We start from the raw sequence: 20,811 nt of genomic DNA on the forward strand, positions 1-20,811 counted from the left end.
GTTTATAGTATTTCACAAAACTAATTTACAAACTTTGATGTGTAAACATCTGTGAAAAGTGTTATAAAATTTGATATTGCTATTATTTGTGAAGTATTTCATGTGTCAGACATGTTAAACTAATACTTAATGTATACTAAAAGAATGCACAACAGTACTAAAACAAGAAAGACAGCAAAATTTGAGAGTTATTTTTATTTTACCACAGCTGTTAAAGATATTGTATATTCATACATGAGCAAATAACGAAACAAAAAGAAATGTAATATTTTTTGAAGACAAGACATTTATATTTCAAAACAATATTTTGTATTGATATTAATTTTGACACAGTTTTTGAAAATAGCGTCCTGGTCAGCTGGGTTTTCATCTACCATCATTGGTTTCCTTCCAAAAGAAAAGTTTTCCCAACATAGCTGCAAAGAGAGGAGAAAGAACTTTTTTTAAAAAAATTAGCATGTTGTCTGTCACCTCAATTTTCTTACAAAAAATCTTTGCTTTGAGATTTACACTGAAAAGGAAAGAAAAGGCAATATATGGATGAATTTATTAAATTTAAGATTCCAAATGCGCTTTTTAAATATAAAAATGGAGTTATCGCGAATGTTTATTATTATGTTATATTTATTAAAATGTTAAACCTTTTACAGTTGGCAATTGTTAACATGGTGGCTAAATAAGTTGCCATTTCAGTACTCCAACCATATATGGTTATCGTTGTTTAATTCTGTTTCGTTTTCAATTTGTAGTATAATGAAAAAAAAATCTTATATGATATAGCTATTTGAAAATTTGTAATAATTCATGCTTTAACTGAGATTTGTTAAATAGAATGACACTTTGCTTTCAACAATAGCTTTTGGAGTAAAAATTGAGTTTATAGTTGGTACGTTTCATGCATAATATATGTATTTATGCGCACTTAAGTTTTCTGTGAAATATAAATGACTTGGATATTTCAGTTTTATACTTACTAAAGAATCCATCCTCCAAGAAATCCCGTAGCAAATGCAACCACACGAATGATGATGTCACGGCGGGTTAATTGATGGCCTACAACTTGTAAAAGTTCACTAATCGATGGAATATCTCCACCGTAAATATTTTCATTATCCATTTATACTTATTTATTAACTTCAAGACCGTTGTTTCAAATAAATGATAACTTCTCAAATGTCGAATTCAACTTCTGTGGAAATGAAGAAACGGGAGTGTTGCCATTTGACTTTCAGTTATTGAAACAAAAGTTGTTGAATAACGGTGCTTCTTAACTGTGGGTCCTGATCCGCTGAGGAATGACTGATTATGCTGGCAGTTTTGAGATGAATACCGACCCTTTTTTAAAATTTTTTTTTTGATCTTCAGTACGAATAAAGTATAATTTTTATGTTTATTTTGACTATTGTCTATGTATTAATAAATAATCGCTTATCGTTAGCCATGATATGCTTTCGAATTTTAGAGGGTAAATATTTTTAAATTTCATATTTTTCATAAAATATACTAAAAATTTGGTAAAAAAGCACTTATTTTTTTATTGACAGCAGAAAATGGATGCTCGTAAAACTTTTGAATACTAAATAAAATAATCAAATTCGTATTAGTTATTGATCTCGTATATTGATGTATGTAATATTTTATAATTTGCTAATTAGCTGAAATCGGTTATTACATTGATGCAATTCAAATATTTCTTTATTATATGTACTGCCGGAATGATTAAAGGCATAATTTGCTATCCTAAGAAATTATGATGAATTTGACTATTATAGTGATTAATTAATTTACTAACCAGATGCCATTTATCTTGCCAAAGCATAAAGTAAATTACTGCTCAAATGTTGATTTATAATGTGCAATATTTTATTCTGGAAAAATAATTTTTTAAAAATTAAATCTGCATATTTTGTGCAGTAAACATCAGTTTTTTTAAAATTAAAATTCATTTATTATTTCGAAGATTTTGTTAATTTGACAGTTCTTTTGTTTGATGTGCTTCGCATAAATTAGAGTATGCTGTATTATTAAAAAGACATCCATTATAACTTTTACCAAAGTATGTGTACTTGTACTAAATAATAATATCAAGTAATCGTCAAAAATATCACTTTAGTTTATTGATTATGTCCAGCAACTGTATGCCATTAAGGCAATTCCCAATTCATACACAACACCGAAGTATATATTTTTTTTGTTAAAAAGTAATGATTTTCAAAAATTTCTTTTTACTCTAGTTGATAGTTGTAATTGAAATATACAAAACCGCAGCATATAAGATCTTAATTCAGACATTAATTCATAAAAGTGCACGATATTTCCCTACATTGTAATTGAAAATCAAACGATTAGTTCATACTTTTTGTTATAAAACGTTATTTTCTGCATTTAAATGGAAGAAGAAAAATTGCAAACAATATATTTCTTCAGATATGTTTAAAATCCTGTGTTAAGTTTTTAATTTTGGCCAACTGATACAAACCTAATACTGTACTAATAAAGACCGAATTGTACAATGGCAATAAATTCATTATCTATGTTTGCTTAAAAATTAGCATTCCTTTGTTTTTGTCTAAGATTTGAAAGGAATTTGGAATCAGTAATTTAGATGAAAAGTAATCTACCTTTGCAATCGAGCTTGCCTAATGGATTTTTATTTATTTATTATCATGTGAGACCATGATGTTGTTTTGGTTAGGAGGTTTTGAAGCTGGAAATCGCGTAGGCAATGAGTAAAGCATAAATGGCTATTTTCATCATCTCTTAATTGCTTATATGTTTTTACCTGCTTTTACCAGTATGGCATTATTATTATGTGTGCTTCTTTAAAAGCAGATACGTTTTTAAAAGTTTGACCTGCTTTTACCAGTATATTTGCATTATTTTATTTTGAAAATGACGCCGAATGAAATGTATAGACATAATATCACTTCATTCATTCTTAAATGAGAAACATTGAATTATTTGAGTCCTGTTTATTTGTTTTTTTCACTGATACGTCTGGTGTAGATGAAAAGACTTTGAATCTCTTAACTCCTCACAAATATCTTTACTTTCCAGCAAACATAAAAATTTAGTAATTTAACGCATATTTTTATTTATGCATGTTATTAATAACGGTAAATATCATTGGCCAGTGATCGATTACTACTTCTAATACATGGCGATCCAGTTGTATATAGATTCGACGGCAAATATTCCATTAAATTTCGACTGCCTGAATTTCACAAATATTTGCCTGCTAGATTTGAAACAAAGTTTTTCGCCGCCCCTAAACGCATTTCTCTTTTATTGTTGAAGTGCGTTTATTGTGCTTCCCCTCTTCCCCTTCTTCAAATAAGAGTTGAACTCCTTTCAGGGCAAGTAGCAAATTCAACGGTAGATTTGCACTGCACCTTCCCTTTCACCCTTCTACCAAAAAAAAGGTGAAAAAACCGACTATGGAATTAGAAAAGTCATTGACATGCTTCCGAAGTCTTGGATTGTTAGCACATTTTCTGGTTTGGTGAAGATTCAGGCACCAACCAATTGAAGGGGGGGGGGGGAGTTAAGCTGTTAAAATTAACTCACCTCTTTAATTATCTAATCATTTCCTTCAAGTGGAGGCAGTTGGATTTATTACGTTTATACATTGCATTTGACATCATTTTGAAAATAAAATAATGCAAACTTTGTATATTTATTAGTATTATTTTTTTAATTTTATATCTGAAGCAGCAGTTCCAGGAGGCCAAAGATTTAAATAATTACTGTGACATTTTAATTATAAGTATATTCGATGTTGTAATTTTTTACCGGATTTTTTACTTATTAAATTTGCCCTAACTTCTAAATTTCCTTAAATTATTTGTACATTATTCAGTGGATTTTAAACTTGCCTCAAAGCTCATAGAAAGACAAAAATTATATTATGCTCCTTGAAACCATATCCGAGCTCAACGCATAAAGTATTTTGAGTTCTAATATTCAAATAATTATTTACAACTTAGTTAATTTTCTCCGAGATATTTTGCCTGTTAATTTTAATCTTTTTAAATGCTTATTTTTTATCTGCTGATAATTATTATTAATAAATATCATTTTTGCATAAGAATTAGTAATTTTTTAATCATATATTTTTTTTTATTTAAAATCTCTGTATAATAATATAGTCCACCCAACTGTTAGAATAATCGTCAAGATTATAGTCGCAGGGACATGGAGGGGTGTTATGTATAATAATATAACTGTCTCTTAGCTCTGTTAAAATAGCTCTATTTTATAAATTATTATTGTACATCATAATGATCTGTGCAGTGGAAGTAATAGGACCCATGTTTTCGTAAACATTTCTTTAATGACATTTCACATAAAACAAACTCAAAACACGAAGATAAGATATTAACATGCACACACCTTAACAGAATGGCATCTCAACAGAACAGTATCACATCTCATTATTATTACAATCAAAATACTCTATGGCATACGTACCTAATCGATCATCGCCATCCGTTATTCAAAAGAGAAGGTAGAGTAATGCAAATGCTATAATTTTTATTAATACTATTATTGAATCTATATTTATTTAAAGCATACAAGGGAAGAAATTATTTTTTATTCTCCTTTTTGTCAGCACACTGTTCCTCTTATCTAGATGACAGGATTCTTCTAATGTAATATGAAAGCTTATTATCATGGTAATATTCAAAGGGATTTTATTGCTGATATTAAACAAAAAGAAATGAATGAGCATATTACTATGTTTATTTCCTCCTCTTTCATGTTGAGAGGGGATGAGAAATTAAAGTTATGTTTTTTGAGAAGTGTAATATCTAAATTTTGATTGACAATGACTTATAGGGCTTAGAACTATTTCAAACATATTTGTGAACTGTGTGTGTGTGTGGGGGGGAATAATCCCTTTTTTTTTTTTCCATTGTTACTGGCTATTAAAATACTTCAGCAGGGGCTTCTACATGAAGTGGAGAAATTAAATTGAGAGTTGATAAAATAGCATTTGAAAAAATTTTATGTTTATTTGCTTATGTTAAATATAAATAAAATTTTAATATTGTCTTCAAAATCAGAATGTTTTAATCTACATTTAAATTTAATATTGTTCTCTTAACATTGTCCCTCTAATGCAAAAGTATTGATTTAATACTTTGGTTTTGACAAAATAAATACATCTATACTAATTTCTAGTATTGTTTAATGTGCAGAAATATCATACTTGTGCAGAATTGCAAATATACTTTTATTTTATGTTCAGTTTCCAAAAGTGCAACATTGATTCCTATGTCTTAATTCGAAAAACATGATTCTTAAATTTAGTCTTGTGTTTTTAGATGTGCGTTATTTGCAAGAGATTTTAATGACCATTCATATATAGCATTGTCATTAAATTTTTAGTAAGAAAGTGTTTTATTGCGTTTAACTTTTAATTCCTATGTGTTACTTTGTAATCAATTGAAACACAGGTATCCCTATTCGATCTTATAATTTTTAATTTCTATATAGTTCATTTCCTGCTAACTGATTATTGCGCATTATTCAGTAGCAAAATAATCTTCCAACATCAGTTTATAAATGTTGTGTACTCTGCGAAAACTCTGTGAAGTGGAAAAGTAAAAAATATTAGCTCAAATCTCACTGTGAAATAGCTTAGTAACAGTGAATATCTAAATAACAATTTAAATTCTAAATATATATTTAATATAAATTGTTTGATAATTGCTTTTCTCAGCTCTTTATTTCTTTATAAAAGATGTTAATTCAGTTTAGTATTGAACTGTTACATATGTAATTACAGCCTTTCTAAATATTTTTCATCTCGTAAAATTTTCAAGTATTTTTTTCAGTATTAAGTGTAATTTAAAAAATTTGCTCAGAATTTTCTGAAAAAAAGAAAAAAGATTTTAAAGTGAAACTTTCTGTTGAATGTAAAGAGAATTTTTCAGGAAATGACACTTTAAATATATATATATACTTATGAGAGTCTCTGAAATAAAAATGCAAATGTGTGCAATGTCATCTGAATTCAATAGTTTAGAAGAAGGCTAACCGTTTACACCCATAAGTCATTGTATTCAATCTCTGCTAAAAGTGAAGAAGCCTGTGTGTATGTTTTATCGCTCTGTAGGGCAGACCATTTGCAATGATCTGCAGCTTCCAAATTTGACCCATATAAACCTAAGCGGGTGGTAATGGAAATTTATTTATTTTCCAATTCATTACAAATAAAGCTGAATTTGAATGTTTTATGCAATAACTTCCGAAAATATTATAACAAAAATAAATTTTATATCTTTTCATAATTAAAAAAATTTGTATGTAATGATACCAATTTAATAAATTTAAATTTTCTCTGAATTTTAGCAATTTTTTTAAAAATGTTCTTTTGCTTAATCTCTAAAAACAGATTATATTGTTACACTGAAATTAAAACAATATTTATTGCTTCATCAAATAAATAATCTCATGCTTTTTGTCATGGTTTAAAGCTAAAAAAGAAGAATTCTGTTTGATATTTTTATAGTTTACAAGACGAATAAAAAATGATGTTGATATACCACCAAATTTAGAAGATAGATGAAGTACTCATTTATACTTTTAATAACACTATGATGACTTGGGGTTACTCTACATTTGAACGGTTCATATACGGAATGAAAAAACGTATAACACAATTTAAAGGATAGAGCATTAATATCTGACAATTTGATGGAATATAATAGATGTAGAATTGCATCTGAACGAATAAATTCAAATTAAATATAACCTTGGCAAATCAACTATCACTAAAAGAGACTAGTGTGAAACAGATATTATTGGATTATGTAGCATATATGTGAAAGAAATATATATTTTTTAATTCATTGAATTCCACAGTTGTTTTATTAAATCACATTATAAAATGGATAAATAGTTTTATACAAGAGTTTAATCACTGAAGGAACTTTTTCGAAAATGGATGAATAGTGAAAAATTGGTTATTAACATCTCATGTTTGGAGAATTAGTCCCATAGATACTGACATCTCTTGCATTTCCAAGTCAAAAAATGATTGCACAGGCACACACCAAAAAAAATTATATTTTCGAAAACGTCACGTTTCTCTGAATTATGTTTTAATTTATTTAGACAATCGCCACTTATAAACATATGAAATATAGGAATCGAAGAAATCAGTACCTGCCTAAACCATATGGTGTTTGCATTTATTAATAATCATTGTCCACAGAGTAACAATTTATGCAAGGATATTGTATGAGATTTGCTCGTTTCCTTTAAATTGCTGTGCAAGACGATTATCCTTGCTCTTTGGTCAATTAAAAAATAATAAAAACTCCTTTGTGAACATTACCAGTCCTAAAATGTAAAGAAGATTTATTTATCTTCAATATGAAAACTATATGGGCCTGTTAGTGAGGAATTTCTGGTTGCAAATACAGTTATCAATCTTGTATCCGATGTCTTAGCAGTGTGTTTTGGAATTTGATTTGCAGTGCAGATGTGGTCTGCATCATCTAATTACAAATTAGTTTAGAGCATTATTTCGAAAAAGCACTTGCGATGCTTCAAAATTAATGTTAAACTAAGTAAACTAAACTTAGTTACATAATTTATAGATGATATTGTTTTTATCTCTCACTGTCACTCTCTTGGTTCTTTCTTGTTTATAGAATTCCCAAATTAATAGCTATAAGTAAGAATTATTATGATTTCTTTGAATGATTTTAATGTGAGTTATTTAAAAAAAAATTGAGATTTTTGATAACATATGTAAATTATGATGCTGTTATTAGACATGAATAATAGACTATCAATTAAATTAACTATTTATTTATGTCCTTCATTAAAAATACAATTTATTACTTTAAAAAATATATGGAAATACTCTCTAATAATTTGATGTTAAAAAGTTTTTAACCTTAAAATGTAAAGAAAAAAGAAAAATATAAGAACATAATCTTAGTTCTTAGAAAATATATGAACATTGTCTCTAATGTAACCTGTCTATAATCTGCACTTCTTTCTTTATATAACATATTAACATACCAATTCACAGATTTGTGACAAAGTTTCTTGATTTATTTAAAATTTATTATTAGCGTGTATTTTTTGCAATGTTTTGTTCATGGTTTCTGAAAAATCACTATACAGTATCTAAATTTTTTCCCTATCCTGTATTTTAGAAATTATATTGCTCACATTTTTCTCTGCGTACCACACATTTTTCGCTTCAGGTTGTAGCATAATAACATGCATACTATTAACAAGTAGCAGGCAATAACAGATTCAATGTTGTTTTCTACACATTTTCTTTTCTCTGACTTACATCGTTCACTTTTCAAACAAGAAGTAGAGAAATAAAATAATTTTTAAAAATAAGATTAAATAGGAGACAAATGAAATCTGACTTATTTTTTATTTAATTTAATTTAAATAACAATCCTTTTTCATTATCATGATCTGAATGAAAGAACAATGAAAATGTCTAGATACTTAAAATTACTGTGTTTAATCTTATTTGGAAGTGTGACCTAATATTTAAGAAGTTTTGATTTAGAATGAAATCTGAGTAGATTAAAAATATATATATATATAATTTCTTGAAGCATGTCAATAATTATCATTTTAAACGATAGTAGAATGATTCACATTTCACCGGTCTTGACAATTGCCATAACTGCATCAGTGGAGGAACTGTGATTTTTATTTTTAACATTTTTTTATTTTAACAGTATTTACTTAAATAAACTTAATTTTTTAAATAAGAAAATCATGGATTTTATGTTGAATAATGTTTAAAAATACTATTAATAATATCCATTCATTTATATATATATAATTTCACCTTACACATTTTTTTATGAATAAATATGAAAAAATACACCTTGAAATCCATATTTGGATTTAAAATTAATTATTTATAAAATGTGTCCTCTTTGTGTAAAAAATGTTATTATTAAGAAGAATGTATTAAAATTATTAATATTGTTGAGAAGAAGAATATTTTATGAACTTAGTCTTAAACTATTCAAGGTTAATTTCAATAAGTGAAATTGATTGGAAATACCTGTCACAGCAAAATTTTGGGTAAATAGTTTCTGCATCCCACCTGGATCACATATGCTCAAACTGTTTGTTAATACAAATTTCCCTTTTGTCTTCATACATAGTGTTTTATAAGCTACATACTTAATTACATAAGGATTTCACTTTTTGGCCAGAGATGACATTGTTTTTTCATATGTCAAAAAAAATAAACCTAAGCAGTAATTTCTGCATTTTGTCTATATAATTCGCACTATTTATTCATTGAATATTTAAATTAAAAATTTTATAATTAAGAAATATTTTTAAATTTTATTTGATTCATGCAAAATTTTGTTTCAAGCCACTCCATTGCTTATTGTTTTGCTCTGTTATGAGATTTCTGTATCCCCCCCCCTCTCTTTTTTTTTTGTTATTTATTTCACTCACATAAATTGCATTTATTTTTTTCTAATATTGCTAGATTTTTTTTAACTTTAACAGTACTAATTTTACTATAGTTTGTTTAATGCTTCAAAAATTAGTGAAAATTCTAAATAAATTGAATTTTTTACCCTAATTTAAAAATAATTTAGAACGAATTGCATGTAAGATATGCAATTCTTCAAAATTTTTATATATTAATTGATATTTTTCTTTAATTTTCCTATGAGGCTATTTTGTAAAGTCATATTAATGTCACACTGTTTTTTTTTTTTTTTTTTTTTTTTTTTTTTTTTTTTTTTTTACAAAATTAGGTTGTTTATATATCTTTAATTATTTTTGTGAAATACTATAAACTGACATGTATGCATCTGTGAAAAGTATTATAAAATTTCTTATTGCTATTATTTGTGAAGTATTTCACGTGTCAGACATCTTAAACCAATACTTAACGTATACTAAAAGAATGTCCAACAGTACTAAAACAAAAAAGACAGCAAAATTTGAGAGTAATTTTTATTTTTCCACAGCTGTTAAAGATATTGTAGATTCATACATGAGCAAATAACGAAAGCAAAAGAAAAATAATATTTTCTGAAGACAAGACATTGATATTTGCAACAATTTTGTATTTATATTAATTTTGAAAGAAGTGTCCTTTATGTTTTTAAATATTTAGTTCAGCTGGGTCTTTTGTAATCATTGGTTTCCTTCCACTGGATTAATTCTCTCGAAATAGCTGCAAAAAGAAAAAAGAACTTTTAAAAAAACAATTTATGAGTGCTGTCTGTCACCACAATTTTCTTACAAAAAATCTCTGCTTTCAGATTCATACAGAAAAGGAAAGAAAAGACAATATATGGATGAAGTTTTAAACTTTATTAAACTTAAGATTCCGAATGGCCTTTTTAAATATAAAGACGAAGTTATCCCCAATATCACGATATTTTTATATGAATGTTATCCCTTTTACAGTTGACATTTCTTTACATGGTGTCTGAATAAGTTGCCATTTCAGTACTCAACCTCATAAGGTTGGTGCTGTTTGATTCTATTTCGTTGTCAGTTTGTAGTATACTGAATAAAAATAATAATAATAAAAAAAAACCTTATATGATATAGCTTTCTCTGAAAATTGTAATAATTCAGGCTTTAACTGAGATTCTTTAAACAGAGTGACACTTTGCTTTCAACGATAGATTAGGGAGTAAAAATTAATTTATTTTAGGTAATTTTCATACATAATTTATGGATTTATGTAGATATAAATTTTCTGTGAAATATAAATGACTTGGATATTTCAATTTCATGCTTACTTATCAATCCATGCTCCAAGAAATCCCATAGCAAATGCAGCCATACAAACGAGAATGTCTCGCGAGGTTAATTGACGGCCTACATGTTGGAAAAATTCTCGAATCGAAGCAATAACTCTTCTATAATTACTTTCATTTGCCATTTTCACTTATTTATTGACTTTAAGTCGTTGTTTCAAAGAAATATGACAGTAACTTTTCAAATGTCGAATACAGCTTCTGTGGAAATGAAGAAAAGGGAGTGTTGCCATTTGAGTTTCAGTTATTGAAACAAAAGTTGTTGAATAACAGTGCTACTTAACTGTGGGCCCTGATCCCCTGAGGAATGACTGAATATGCGGACAGTTTTGAAATTAATACCGACCCTTTTTAAAAATTATTTTGATCTTCAGTACGAATAAAGTATAAATTTTATGTTTATTTAGACTATTGGATATATATTAATAAATAATCGCTTATCATTAGCCATGATGTGCTTTCGAATTTTTGAGGGTAAATGTTTTGAATTTTCATGTTTTTCATAAAAATTTGGTGAAATGGCACTTATTTTTTTATTGACTGGACAAAATGGATGCTCGTAAAACATTTGCGTACTAAATAAAATAATCAGATTCGTATTAGTTATTGATCTCGTATATTGATGTATATAATATTTTATATTATATTTAAAGATTTTATAATTTGCTAATTAGCTGGGATGGGTTATTACATTGATGCAATTCAAATATTTCTTTATTATATGTATTGCCTTAATGATTAAAGGAATACTTTGCTATCCTAAGAAAATATTTATCATGAATTTAACTAATATAGTTTTTAATTAATTAAAAAATAATTTTTTAAAATTAAAATATTCATATTTTGTGCAATTAACATCAGTTTTGTTATTAAAATTTATTTATTATAATATTTTTTTTTAGTTTCTGCTGTTATTAGAGGCATTGGAGAATTGACCAGATGTCTTTTTCGTTTTTTTTTTTTTTTTTTCATTGTTTGAATTTCTAAAGAATTTGTGTTTGAAGCACTAGAAATTTCGCTCTTCGAATTGAATTTTTTACGCGATTTTTTTACTCACTTAAATTTGCCCTAACTTCTAAATTTCCTTGATTATATGTGCATTAATCAGTTTATTTTAAACTGTGTCTGAGCTGGAAGCATAAAATATTTTGAGTTCTAATATTCAAAGAATTATTTTCAACTTAGTGAATTTTCTCTGTGATATTTTCATGGTAATTTTATCTTTGTTAAATGCTAATTTTTAATCTACTGATAATTTTTATTAGTAAATATATAAATAATAAATAAATTTTATAAATATTATTAATAGATATTATTTTGACATTAAAAATTAAAAAAAATATATGATTACAAATATTAAGTTTTTCAATTAAAATCACCACTTAATAATATCTTATCCCCTAACAATGTTTAAATTTTATAAATTATTATTGAATATCATTATTTTTATTAATGAATCTATATTTATTTAAAGCATACAAGTGAAGACATTATTATTTTTTATTTTCCTTTTTATCAGCTTTCATTTTCTGTTATCGAATTGACAGGATGTTTCTAATGCATTATAAAAGCTTATTATCATTGAGGAATAGAAAGGAATTTTATTAATGATATTAATCCAAAAAAAAAAGCTAATAATGAATTATTAAAAGAAATTATTTCTTAACTTAAACGTAATTTTTTTAATAGGATATTCATGTTTTATCTTAAAAATTTTTTAAGAATAAAATTGGGAATAGTTTCCTCTATTTATCCTGCAATTGTGCCTATTCTGTTCAGCTTTAGTTCTGTAAAAGATGGTGATGAACACAGAAAAAATTATTGAAAAAAGAGACCTTGAAATCAAATTTTGAACTAAAATTATTTATAAAATGTATTAAAATTATTATTTTATTATCTTATTTTTAAAATATTCAAAGTTAATTTCAATAATGAAAACGATTGGAAGTACCTGGCACTGCATAATTGTGGGTAAATAGTTATTAACCCACATAATCATTTAACTTTTTGTCCAGATGTGACAATGCTTGTTCTTTTTTTTTTCTCTCTCTCTCTCTTTCTCTCCTTGAGATGTCAAAAGAAATACCTAAGCAATAATTTCTATATTTTTATATTCTATACAGTTGGAATTTTTTTTCTTTTTTTTAAACTATAAATTTGGAAGTTTTGTTATTAAGAAATATTTCTACATTTCTTTTGATTTGTGGAAAAGTAAGGCAAAATCTTCCACAAACCATTCCATCACTTCTTATTCTGTTCTGTTTTCAAATTTCTATATTTCCCCTCACCCGCCTTTCTTTGTTACTTCTTTCACTCTCATAAATTGTAAATTTTTAAAAAATATTACTAGTTTTTTTTAAATTTTTTAATGACTCTAAAAGTATTAATTTTACTGTATTTCAGTGCTTTGAAAATTAGTGACAGTAAGACAATTTGATGACATTGAAATTCTTTTATATACTAGGTATAAAATTTGCATTACTTATCATTGTAAACAAATGTCAAATAATATAAAAAGCAAAAGTTATTCTGAATACAAGTGATGTAATGTTTCTTAGCATAATTTTGAAGATTGTATTTTAATTTAGTATATTTTTCAAAGATTTATACTTATAATTATTAACATTTTCTACATTCTATCAATTTAAAATATTTGTTTGAATTCCAATAATGTCAGTTTATAAATTTTTGCAAAGTGTTATTTCTCTCTTTTATTTTTGCAGGAATAGTTGCATAAGTTTACTTTTATATATTTTTTTTAACAGAAAATATATTCATACTTATTTAGTGTTTTTATATTTATCTGTAAAATTTAGAATGAATTGCATGCTCTTTCATTTTTTAATTACTATAAGATTTGTTGCATTTTACATACTTACCTTTTTTTTGTTTGTTTGTTTCCCTCCTCACTACATCATTAATTCTCTTTTCATGATATATTCTTTATTTGGAGAATATAATTTCTGAAATTTGCTTTTGAAACAAATGAATGAAAAATGCTGACTTTTGATTACTGAAATTTATCATAGTTACCCCTTTTTCATGTAAACCACCAATCAAGTATTTTTGAATAGCTTTTTGTATGCATAGTAAAATATCTAAAATATATTCATGAAACAGTGAGCCCCCCCCCCCCCCTCAAAAAAAAAAGTAAAATTGAATTTATCTTTTTTAAAGCTATAGTTAACAACATAATTCTATTTTAAATTTCTGCGTTTATTTAAAGACAAAAACATTTGTTGGATCTTCCTCTTTCAGTTCCTCTCGATTTGTTTTGAAACATGCGACAATATCAGTTTTAAGAACGATAATGTCTGTGATAAAGGAGTCATTGTAGGTTAGGATAGAGCTTGGAGATTTTATATTGTATGTCGAAACTAATAGATATAACTCCGAGGGAAAGATCTGTCTTCATTTCCATTGTTAGAGAATTAAACATTTTTCTTATTTTTATAAAAATGTTTACATTCATTTAAACCTAAAAAAAAATTGCTTACTTAGATTCTTAAGCAATCTGGTGGTAAATAATACATATGGGAAAAAAAAAAGAAAAAAAGAAGAGGCTGGTATCAGAAAGAAAATTTATGGAATACTTGAAATATATTAAAAATTACATGAAGTGAATGTAGGCTGAAGAAATTTTAAGATGATTTATAGTCAGGTGAAACAAAATCGACTAATCATATTAAAAGTTTTTCACATCAAGATATAAAGCATTATATTTATTCAGAAGAAATAGATTTTGTTAAGCATCCTGATATGTCTTATATTTGAATAGACATTTTGAAAGACGTAGAAAATACTATTATTTTTCAATATTTCATTGACAAAGAGGTGTAAAAATAACTATCGCTTTCACCGCCTTCCATGAGATCTCCTGCTTCGACGGCTTCGCCTTCTTCTAGGTCTTGCATCATCTGAATTATTCACGGGGTTATTCGTGTTTTCTTCTTCATCCTCTACGTCTCGCCAATTATCAGGCAAGGTGAATCGAACGCGGCGTTTTCGTCGCCGCACACGGCGCAAAATTCTGAAAATAAAAGAGAGATATTTGAATATTCTGAGATTTGTTAAACCACTTTTTTTTTCTCCAAAAAAAGGGAAAACTTTGTTATTGATGTACATTAAATGGAGATACAAATATTGATGTATTTTTTTGTACTTCTATGAAACTCAAAAATTGTTTAAAAAATTTTTATTACTATTTTATAAATGCAAAAGCGAGACAATAAATTCCTTGTCGTTGTTTTATTTGTATCTTATTAAATCAAGAAGGATTTATTGAATAAGACACAAATATTACTCAATCTATCATCCTTGATTTATAGCGCCAATACCAATTTTTGCTAAGAAATCAAGGATGAAAAATTGCCATTTTTTATAGCACAAAGGTCAGTATTAGCTAAATAATCATGAATGACAAAAATGCGATCTGTTACTACAGACTTCTTCGTTAACTTTGTACGAATAGAAATTAATTCATAAACAAATTTTATAACTTTGTATATGAAACATTCTAATGAGTAGAAAAAATATGGAGATAAAATAATTGAATTGCACCTTGAAGAATAAACTTGAAAGAAAACTCAAAAGAAACAACAACAAAATAACATCTCTACTGCTGTGATGGATTGATAATATTGTAAGATAGGGCATTAAAAACAAATGCATAATAATAAAATAGTTGCCCATTACCAAAATATGGTTACACTTCTTTGAGGAAACTTTGATAAATAATAATAAGATTAAGGTAATGTTTCTAGGAATATAAGTTTTTAACAGCAACTATATTTGACATCTTTAGTCAGTAGTTGACAAACTAGTACTGCCATCTATTGAACAGAGATTGCATGCAAAATAAAAATTAAAAAATTGGAAAAAATTATCTTTCACTATTTGCGATTATTTTATTTAAATCCTTTGAATTAAAATCATATACACCTTTTAATTAACTAATTTACACGTCTTCATTAACATAATATAAAAATTTATTTTAAATGAAATACTAAATGTCATTACTCTCCTATCCTGCCATCTAAAAGGAGCATCTCCATCTGCATTATCTAAAAGGAGGATTTCTTATTTATACGCATATATTTGTTACATATAAATTAAATTTAGATAATATGCTTAAATAAAAATCTCGAAATGAAGTCAGGTATCAAAGATTTCGTATAAACTCTGAAATTGGCTTTTTACTCCTACAAATAACTGAGCAAAGAAAGATGTATTGAATACCTATTTATCCACTTTGTATATATTACAGTGAAAATATATGATATTTTATGTAGAAAATATTTGGGATTTGCCCTGAAAATGAACCCAATAAATACATTTCACTATATTGTGATTAAAACTGAACGAATTAATCAAAATAATGAAGATAAGATTTTTTGCATTTTTATAAACAAATTATGTACTTTTATAATGAAGATGAAACACTAACATTAAAGGACTACTTTCGACTTCTCTTCAAACAGTAATATGATTAAGAAATGAGGAATTACAAGTTATTAAATATTAGTCATATGTGAGATTTACCATTAGCTGATTACACAATACATGAAATAGTTAATAGTAATATGAAAAATTAAAAAAAAATTATCAAGACCGTCAACGGGACAACAGCAGAAGACTATATAAGTAAATATAATTCGACTCGAAAGGTATGTGAAATTTTTAAGTAAGTCACGTCGAATGTTTTGTAGTCAAGCAACTTAATAAAGACAATTATATTACCTGATACAACCACAGACGAGTAGAGCAAATGTAAGTAAAATCAAAATTATTAAACCGATTGTGAATTGCCAGTTATCCTCTAAAAAATTCAAACAACTAGTTATTTCAGCGATATACTTATCAATATGTAAAAAATTATAGCAAAGTGATAAGTGTAAACTTTAAAATACTAGCGAGTCGTTGGAGAAAATGTATTCGAATATTGTTGCCATTCAAATTTAACAAATAACTTAATTTGAGATGAATTTGTTAATTTTGTTGAAAAAAAAATTATTCTGTATGCTCGATGATGCGTTCTTGTCTTTATAAATTCATGGTCTAAAATTGTAATAAAAAAAAATTATTTGAGCGTCTTTCTCTTATTATTTTGATTTAGAGTGCGAAAATGAAAAATAAAAGTTATAAATTTATATCATTCCGTTTTAAAATCCTATAAAAATAAATTTACTTTTAGATATTAAATAAAGTTTTATCACCTTAAATTTGAGAATCAAATGCATTAAATTTACCCATAAATAATATTAAAAATACTCCGAAATGTTTTAATTTGTTTTGAGGTGATCAGTGCGAAACGGAAACAGTGAACATTAACCTTCCGGTTTGTTGTTTTATTTTTACATATTCTCCAATAGATAGATATTATAAGAATATTTCCGGTGAAATTTTTATACATATTTCCGGTTTATTTCTGCAAAACCAACTAGATTTAATTTTAGGAAAGAATACTGTAAATTGTTAATAAATTTGTTGGCTGAAAATAAAGTAAACGTTATTTTACGACTCTCATAAATAGCTCCAGTTTTATATTTAAATGCAATGAGATTCAATGATATATTTATGAATAGCAATGAATGTATAACATTGTTCAAATACTGCTTTAACTCTGCGCGTTGTTTGCCCGTTTGAATAAATTAATCTCCTTTTCCAATAAATGCTATCAGAATCGAAAACAATATTTAATGTGTATTTCTGCTTTAAAATGCTGTTAATTTAATCTTTAAAAAAAAGCATTGCTTTGACATATACTTCTCACTTAATTGTTTGTCCAGTTTAATATATCATATAAATTTTTTTTGCAAACCAAAAGCAAATCTAGCATCTTTCACCAGAAAGTCTTTAGCGAATCTTCTAAATGTCACAAATGCATTAGTTAGATGTCATGTCCCTTTTGCTATTATCGAGGTAATGTTTACTTGATAATGAATATAAAAATTATGAATTGCTAATCGCTGAATAATATATAAATATGTTATTAATTTGAAAATTAAAGGAAATATTTTACTATTTTTCAGAGATCTTTTTAAAATGCCTACTCTAATATCACAATAAGGGTAAATTTCATTGCTAACATTTTTTATAGTGTTTTATAATTGAATTTGATAATGGAATAAAAATTTGAATAGATATTTATCGTTATGTTTAAAGTACCAGAGAAATAGGTTTTTAACTTGTTTTAAAATATTAAGATGGAATCAAAATTTCGAAAGATAAACGAATTGTGCCGATTCATTTATTATAAGAAAAATACTTTCAAATGATCAGTTTCATTTTCAGATTGATCTGTATGAACAGAAAATTAGAAATTGTAACAGCCTGACTTTTATTTTTATATTATTTCATTCCTGTGATTATTTCTTTTAAATTCTTGGATTTTGCTCTCAATTAAAAACAACAACAACAACAACAAAAAAAAAAAACGGGAAACTATTAATTATTTTATTTATTTTGCTGAATATAATCCTTCGTTCAAAATTGAAACGTCACGATTCTGAGAATTCTTAAAATCTAGATATATTGAGCTTTAATGTCATGTTTGTCAATTAAAAAACATATAAGTTTTACATTTTTGACGTATTACTCTTAATGAAACAAACCTTAGTTTAATAAAATAAAATTTATTGATAGAGATTGGCAATAAAACTACAGTTCGACCGTTCTGATGTAAAAACTTAATTTGAAATTGCGTTTTAATTGAGATTTGTAGAAAAGAGAATGTGCTGATGAATCAGTTTAATAATTTTTCACAAAAGAAAAAAAAATTTTGAATTATATTCACATTTTATAACTAATTTAATTTTTTAAATCCCAATTTTATATTTATTTTATAAAGTTTTATAAAATTAAATAACAATTTTATTTAATTGTTAGTAAATTAATTTTTAAATTTTAATTCACATAATTTAAAGTGAAAATTATGTTTTCTGCAATTTTTCCTAAATATTTATTATTTTATCCATTTTAAAATACTTTTTGCATATCAATGACTTTAAATCAATCTCGTAGAAGTCTTTAAATTTATGTGTATTAGTTTTGCATCCATAGCTGCACGAGCTTACTTTTAAAGCCAGATTAAAGAGTATAATATTGCTGTCTAGGTATAACATTTTCACAAATTATCTCTATACTACAGATGTCTAAAATTATAAATGACTGAAAATACTCTGAAGAAAACCAGGGTAATATTTCATTGCATATTTTGAACCATTTAGAAATTTAATCAGTTTCTTAGTTATTTCTTTTTAAATTTCAAAACAACTTTTACATCATAAGAATTGATAATACTTTTTGAATTACAATAGTATCTACAATAGTAGAAATTTATCTATTTTTGTATAGAAGTTAATCTGTTTCTGTACTTCTTTTGAAGCAATAGTTTCACACACTTACTTAAAAAGCAAGAAAAGGGAGAATAATATAGATTTCTAATTAGATGGTAATCGTTATTTCTTATTTTTTCGATTTGTTCGCTTTTCATTCCTAACTTTTCTGATTTTATATGTCACAACCTTTGTTGCAACATACTTAATACTGTTTTCCAACGTTTTCGGATTTTACGTTTTAAAGTATTTTATTCTCCCTTTAATTTGATCGGCAGTTACTGCATTCTCAGAGTTCTCAGTTTAATTTCATACTGTAATAAACAATTAAGAAATGCAGTATTAATGAAGTACCATTAAACTGATGCAAATAACCTTTAAACTCTGGATATTTTAGAAAATTAATTATTTTTAGGGGTGTTTTCGAAATTAATAAAAAAATTATATGAGAATTTGTTTCCTCCTGAAAAATTAGTAAAATGCTTATATTAAGTGGCAATTAAAGATTCCAATTTCTCTGTTGTATAACATGTAAAAAACATATTTTTAAACTAAATTGAAATTTCCTAGATTTGATTGCAAAAATTTAGTAAGTGAGAAATTAGAGAAATAGGTGGAATTCTTAGCGTGAAAATTATATATTTATTTTGAAGCGTTAGAAAGTGCAAATGTCACATATCGAATTATTATTATATTATTCCCCGAATATTTTCTTGCACCCAATGATCATAAATATAATCATCATATGAAAGAGAATATATGAAAGCAGTGGAATTACATTTCAGAGTGAAATAAAATTTCAAAGATTCTTTAAGAGTAATATTTAAAAAATTGTTTGGAATTTATTAATTAATATGTTGAAGTGAATAAACACTCTGTAAAGGAAGGCTTGCAGCTGTGGATTTTTTTTTTTTTCCCTTCATAGTTATATGAAGGTCACAGTTGATTTTTTTTTTCTAGAGGTAGTTTAATATATCTCATATTTGACACAAAGAAAGCATTAAAAATTATGTGAAATATCTAATTATTTGCAACATAATTATGTGAAAAATATAAAATTTAATTTCTTCTTCATGTAAAAAATATTTTTTTGAAGTTTTCGTAAAATCAAATGAATTCTCTTTCTGTGCTTATAGGAGTTTTGCTTCAATGATTATCTTTATGTTTTCAGGGTGTTTTTCACCAATCGACAAGCTAGAGGACCTGAAATGTTTGAACCTCAGGCAGAGGATGACATTGACAATTAAGTTACTGCTCCTGACAAAGTAGATTCGACGATGATCGCATACTTTTAAGGCACACTGGGGTTGTCCCATGTTTTTTCCAGTAACTACCTTCATATTTCGTTATTTTTCAAAAATTCTTATGCATAATGCATATTTTGAATAAATCACACTGTAAAATATGCACAATGGACATAGTTTTTTTTAAAAAAAAATTCATGTAAATGCAATGTAATTTTTTTTTTATATTATAATAACTTTGAAGTTTTGTATAATATAATAACTTTGAAGTTATAACTTTGTATAATATAATAACTATTAAGTTTTTTCCTGTTCCTTTTTTAGTTTTTAATAGGAAACAATTTTTAGTTGCGATTTCGAAACTGTTCTGTTTCGTTTTCATTTTAGTTTCGTTTTCAAACTATATCTTAATTTAGATTGGTTACTTGTTTTTGC

At 26.1% G+C, this 20,811-nt stretch overlaps 1 long non-coding RNA gene across 1 annotated transcript in view; it reads left to right on the top strand.

Moving 5' to 3' along the window:
• Positions 1-20,594, top strand: part of LOC129958092 (uncharacterized) — a 45,229-nt gene extending 24,635 nt beyond the window's left edge. Inside the window, exon 3 of the long non-coding RNA XR_008783136.1 lies at positions 20,304-20,594. This is a non-coding gene — a long non-coding RNA (uncharacterized LOC129958092). The remainder of the gene's footprint in view (positions 1-20,303) is intronic.
• Positions 20,595-20,811: the final 217 nt, after the last annotated feature.

Source organism: Argiope bruennichi, chromosome X1 (assembly GCF_947563725.1).
Source record: "Argiope bruennichi chromosome X1, qqArgBrue1.1, whole genome shotgun sequence".
Lineage (NCBI taxonomy): Eukaryota > Metazoa > Arthropoda > Arachnida > Araneae > Araneidae > Argiope > Argiope bruennichi.